The following is a 5,950-nucleotide window of genomic DNA, read 5'->3' as shown; positions in this document are numbered from 1 at the left end:
AGGGACATAGATGAAGCCAGAAACCATCATTCTCAGCAAACTAACACAAGAACAGATAAGCACCACGTGGTCTCACTCATAAGTGGGAGTTGAACAATGAGAACACATGGACACAGGGAGGGGAACATCACACACAGGGGTCTGTCGGAAGGTGGGGGGCAAGGGGAGGGAGAGCATTAAGACAAATACCTACTGCATGCGGGGCTTAAAACCTAGATGACAAGTTGATAGGTGCAGCAAACCACCATGGCACATGTATACCTATACAACATACCTGCACGTTCAGCACATATATCCCAGAATTAAAAGTAAAAAAAAATTTTAAAGCAGGCATAGGACATAAACAGATGTTTTTCAAAAGAAGACATACAAGTGGCAAACAACCATGTGAAAAAGTGCCCGTCACTAAATATTTGAGAAACGCAAATTGAAACCACAGTGAGATATCATTGTACACCAGGGAGAAAGGCTGATTACTAAATGTCAAAAGACAGCAAAGTGCTGTGGTTCATGTCTGTAATCACAGCACTTTGAGAGGCCAAGATGGGAGGATTGCTTGGGCACTGGAGTTCAAGACCATCCTGGACAACATAGTGAAATCCCGTCTCTACAAAAAATAAAAACTTCTCGGCATGGGCCCATAGTCCTAGCCACTTAGAAGGCTGAGGCAGGTAGATCATTTCAGCCCAGGAGTTTGAGGCTACAGTTAGGCATGATTGTGCCACTGCCTTTCAGCCTGGGTAAGAGTATGAGACACTATCTCAAAAGGAAGTCAAAAACCAACAGACGTTGAACAAGATGTGGGGAAAAGAAAACAATTACGCACCGTTGGTGGAAGCGCACATTAGTACAACCTCTATGGAAAGCAGTATGGTTTCTCAAACAACTCAAAGTAGGACTACCCTGGGATCCAGCAGTTCCACTACTGGATGGTACCCCTCAATAAGAAATCGTTATGTAAAAATGACACCTGCATTTGTGTGTTTCTTGTGGCGCTTTTCACAATAGCAAAGTCATGGTATCGGTAGACAGTTGGATAAAATGATGTGGGGCGTGTGTGTGTGTGTATATATATATATATATGAATATTACTCCATGTATATGCACAACGGAGGCTCCCACGGGTGGGAGAGTGGGATGGTGGTGAAGGTGAAATTCCACCTAGTGGGTACACTGTGCACTATCTGGTAATGCGTACCCTGAAAGCCCAGATTTTACCTCTATGCAATATATCCACATAATATAACTATACCTGTACCCTGCAATCCATAAAAATAAATAAATCCCCCAGGTTAGACACATACAGTTAGGCATTTTATTGTATATAAAGTCTACCTCATTCAAAGCAATTTTTAAAAATCAAGTGAGTTTTCCAAGCAGTGCACAGAGGACCAGCGCTGGCAGCATGGCTCCCAGAGGCGAGGAGCAAGAGAGGCTCGTGGGCTCCACATTCAGCCTGCGGCTGCCGCTCCCTCTCCTGACACCCCATGAGGGTCTGCCTGCACCTTCCACCTGGCCCCACCCACAGTCACGGTGAGATTCCTGGTTGTCCCCTTCCCTGCTCACACCCCCTCCAGGAGCTTCCTCTTCCTGGAGCAGGCAAGCCCAGCCCCACCTCAGGGCCTTTGCACTGCCTGTTCCGGCTGCCTGGGGCTGTGTCCTGTATCAGCAGGGCTTCGCACCTTTCCAGCCTCACAGAGACTCTCTGACCAGGTCCGGTGACACCGTCCGTCCCTACGGCATACTCTCACTTCCAATAGACTCATTTCCTGATAGTAATTATTGATCACTATTCGCCATCCTCCCACACACCCTAAGAAGCAGAATCACTGCCACCAGCCACATGTGGCCATGGGACTCTTAAAATGAGGCCAGTCTAAAATAACATTTGATCTAAGTGCAAAAAAAAAAAAAAAAAAAAAAAGGAAAGGAAAACAGGGAATTTCAAAGACTTACCCACATTCAAAAGAATGTCAACGATCTCATTAACAACTGTTCCCATGTGTTGAAATAATATTTTGGATATATTAAGTTAAACAAGAAACATTATTAAAATTACTCCCCGTTTCTTTTTACTTTTTTAATGTGTCTACTAGAAAACTGAAAAGTGCTCGTGGGTTTGTGTCTCATCTCTGTCCATGGCTTGGTCACCCGGGCTCCATCTCCAGGTCCTAGACCACATGGTACCAGGAGGAGCTGGCGAAGGGTTTGTTTATTGAAAAGCAAGGACTTATGAAAAGAGAGCCTAATGACCTTTCACAAAAGATTAATTCTCTTATGTTTGGCAAAGAAGTTTCCCAGAGCAGGATGTGGAATAAGCCTTCCAGGAGCTCCTGAAATCATCTCACTGTTTCAGGGATTCCCAGACCATGACCAAGCTCTGCCAGATGCCTCTGAACACTGAGGACCCCAGAATGCCAAGCCCTGCACTTTTGCCTTTCCTGAGGAAACAGGAGGTCATACTGCTTTCACAGCCCAGGGAACAGTGTCCCCTCTCTAGGGGCAAGTGTGAGCCAAGCTTGGGAGCAGTGGGGAGGGGAAGCAGGGCTGGGAAGTGGTGGGGACTCAGGAGAGTAGTGAGGAGGAGATGGAGGAGCAGGCCCAGAAGGGGCAGGGGGAACTTAGGCAAGGAGGAAGGTTGCGTGGTGGCGGGGGCGGGGGGGGGTGCATAATGAAAAGAGAAATGGAGAAAGAGGGGGATGGGCAGAAGGAGGAGGAGGAGTCAGGGGTGGGGCATGGATAGAGGTGGGGCTAGGGTTGTCCAAGCAGGATAAATGCACAGCTGCTGCTGGTCTGGGCATCCTGACTTAGGCTCTCACGCTCCTCTCCTGCAGCTCCAGCTCTGTGCTCTGCCTCTGGGAGCCCATGGCCCGCCTCCTATGCACCCTGCTGCTCCTGCTGGGCGCCCTGGCCTGGAGCTCCGAGGAGGAGAGCCCAGAGCTTGTGGGTGGCCTCTATGACGCAGACCTCAATGATGAGAGAGTACAGCGTGCCCTGGAGTTTGCCATCAGCGAGTGGAAGAGGAACAGCAAAAACGTGTACTACACTGACTCGCTGCAGGTGCTGCGAGCCAGAGAGCAGGTGGGTGCTACCACAACACTAGGGGTGCCATAGCCTGCTTTGCCCCTTCAAGAGCATTCCCAGCAAATCAGCACTGACGCATTCATGATCTAAGGCTCAGACTCATTCAGCTTTCCCTGACCGTCCACTGACAGCCTTGATGCCCAGCTGCACCCCGGGCACGAGTGCATGAGTTCAGCCCTGTCCTGTCCGTTCTGTCTCCTTTAACCTGCAGCAGCCGCTGGGTCTGTGCCATGACTGTGGCATTTCCCAGGGTCCAGAAGGTGTGGATGGGAACTGTGCCTTCTCGGGGTGGGCTTGGTGCTGCTCAGGATGAGATCCAGGCCATGAGGCTTGTCCTCCTCCCTGAGTCTCTCTGCAGGGGTGAGTCCTTTCTGCAGGGGTGAGTCCTCTCTGCAGGGGTGAGTCCTTTCTGCAGGGGTGAGTCCTCTCTGCAAGAGTGAGTCCGCTCTGCAGAGGTGAGTCCTCTCTGCAGGGGTGAGTCCGCTCTGCAGGGGTGAGTCCTCTCTGCAGGGGTGAGTCCTCTCTGCAGGGGCCACACCAGAGCCTGGCTCCTTGTCCTGCAGAACCCTCCTTTTCTCCCCAAGTCACGCCCCTGGGCACAGCCCCTTAGGGCTAGCAGCCTTCACCCTCAGGCTGGCTGACCACGTCCTGCAGCCCAGGACTGGGGAGGTCCTGCTGGGGTGGAGCCCGCCTGATGACTGCCTCTGTCAGCTGATGTAGAATTAGACCTCAGCTGGGTGAGGACAGCAGTCACCCTGCAATGCGGAGTAGGGGGTTGGGTCAGGAGGGAGTTTCAGTGGGGCTACAGAGCCCAGTTTGACCTGTGTGCCATGGCAGAATAGCAAACACTGACAGAGCCTTCAGAGCTTCCCTACCTTCTCCTGGAAATTTACATGAGTTCAGAATAGCCCCGTTTCTCCTGCAGCCATCAGCAGAAGCCCTCTGGCAGCAAGTCTCCCTGAAGTGTGACAGTAACTCAGAGTGAAATATGGATGATGTGGATTACTGGGTCCGGGGTCCTAATGTATAGACGGGTGCACTCACACCCTGGAGAGCACGTAACTTCCTCCTGGTTCCACAGCCTGGTTCCAGGGTTCCTTCTCCTGTGCTTCTCACGGTTCTGACAAGTTGCGTCTCCGGGATGCCCCGTGCAGGGAAAGCATTCAATTGTCTTCTGCCAGAGCAAGTTTAAGGTGTGAGACTCTAGAAATACAGGGACCAAAATCCCACTCAGAATGGAGGCATTAGACAGGAAGTCTCCTATTGGCCTAAAACATCCATGTGTGTGAAGCCTCTCATATCTTACCGATAAATGAGGGAATCAGAGTTAAATGGAAGAAGTGGGCTGAATGCTAGAAACCGGATGACAACCTTCCTAGAAGAAATACAGTGTCCTTGCCCGCTGGGCCAGCAGGATTCAGTTAATCCTTTGCACTGGCACAGAGAAACAAGTTACCAGGGAGGCCTGGGGCATATCGCTGCTGCCAGCCGGCAGGAGGTAAGTGTGTGCCTTGGTGGCAGTATGGGCAGCTCATGAAGGCAGGAATGAAGCCGCAGGAAGTCCAGTGACTCAGTCACAGTGAAGTGCTGTGTGTGCATGAAACTCATGGAGAGCACTGTCCGGGCATCGTGCCCTTTCCTGTGTGTAGGTCGTGGCCGGGACGATCTACTACTTTGATGTAGAGATGAGCCAAACCACGTGTGCCAAGTCCCAGCCCAACTTGGACAACTGTCAGGAGGTATGTGCCTGTTGTGGGTCAGGGGACAGTTGTGCACTGCAGGGGTGTGTGTGTGTGTGTGTGTGTGTGCTCCTTCACATGTGTTGAAGAGCATGTGTGTGTGCATGGGTATGCCTGGAGCAAGGCATGCAGGCATGTGTACATGTGTATGGGGAGATGCATGTGTGTTGTGCTCACACGGGCAGATGTGTGTTCAGAGGGACATGGAGGTTGTACATATGAAGTTATATGTGACTGTGCATGTACATGTGTGTAGGCATGCAGGTGTGGTTTTCACATGAAAAGCTGCATGTGTATACATACGTGTGCGAGTGTGTGGGGAGGTACATGGGAGTGTGTGTGTGTGCATGTTGTGTGTGGGAAGTAGGGAGGTTTGTGCATAGATCCATGTTGGGTTGGGGTGAGTTCATGTAGATGCCTATATGTGTGCATGTAGATGGGGTGGCAAGGGAGGGGGGTGATGAATTGGATTTGCTAAGGGGCTTTAGCTTGGGAATGGGGGTACTAGGAGCTCCACCCTGTGTGCTTTGGGGTGTTGCCTGCTGGGCTGTAGGAAGCAGCTGCAGGGCTGGGTGCTGGGCAGGGAGAAGGGCTCTGTCTAATCCCAGCGTCAGGTGCCTGCCTGCAGCCATGGCCACACTGAGCAGACTAGAGGAAGGTAGAGGCCTATTAGCTGCGAAACCCTGGACCTGCCCCGCTCACCCCACACCAGCCTCTCCAAGGACCTGCTGGTTCTTGTGAGGTCTCCATTCTGGAGAGAGCTGCAATCCCCTTGATGCCCCCAACCCATGCCCCGGCTCTTTGAGGGCTAGCTCCCCTGACCTGTGTTCTTCCCTCTGATCCCTCTTAGTGCTTAGAGGTGGAAGGAGCTGGGGACAGTGAGCCACCTCCCCCTCCCTGCACCCTTGGGGCTCCCGAGGCCTTGCACAGGCTGCTCCTCCCAGGGCTGTGCTGGGGCAGGAATCCTGCAGGCTGGGGATGGGGGCAATGCCGCCTGGGGACCTGAAGCCTTCCATCCCCCAGGGAGGGGGAGTTGAGTCATCACTGTCCAGCTTGGCTCAGTGATCAGGACTCAGCAGGAGCAGGCGGGGCCCAGTGTCTCACCTCCATCCCTCCTTGCCCCCACT

The sequence above is a fragment of the Sapajus apella genome, unplaced genomic scaffold (assembly GCF_009761245.1).
Source record: "Sapajus apella isolate SASKATOON/1434 unplaced genomic scaffold, GSC_monkey_1.0 scaffold65, whole genome shotgun sequence".
Lineage (NCBI taxonomy): Eukaryota > Metazoa > Chordata > Mammalia > Primates > Cebidae > Sapajus > Sapajus apella.
Note: the sequence above shows the minus strand (reverse complement) of the source record.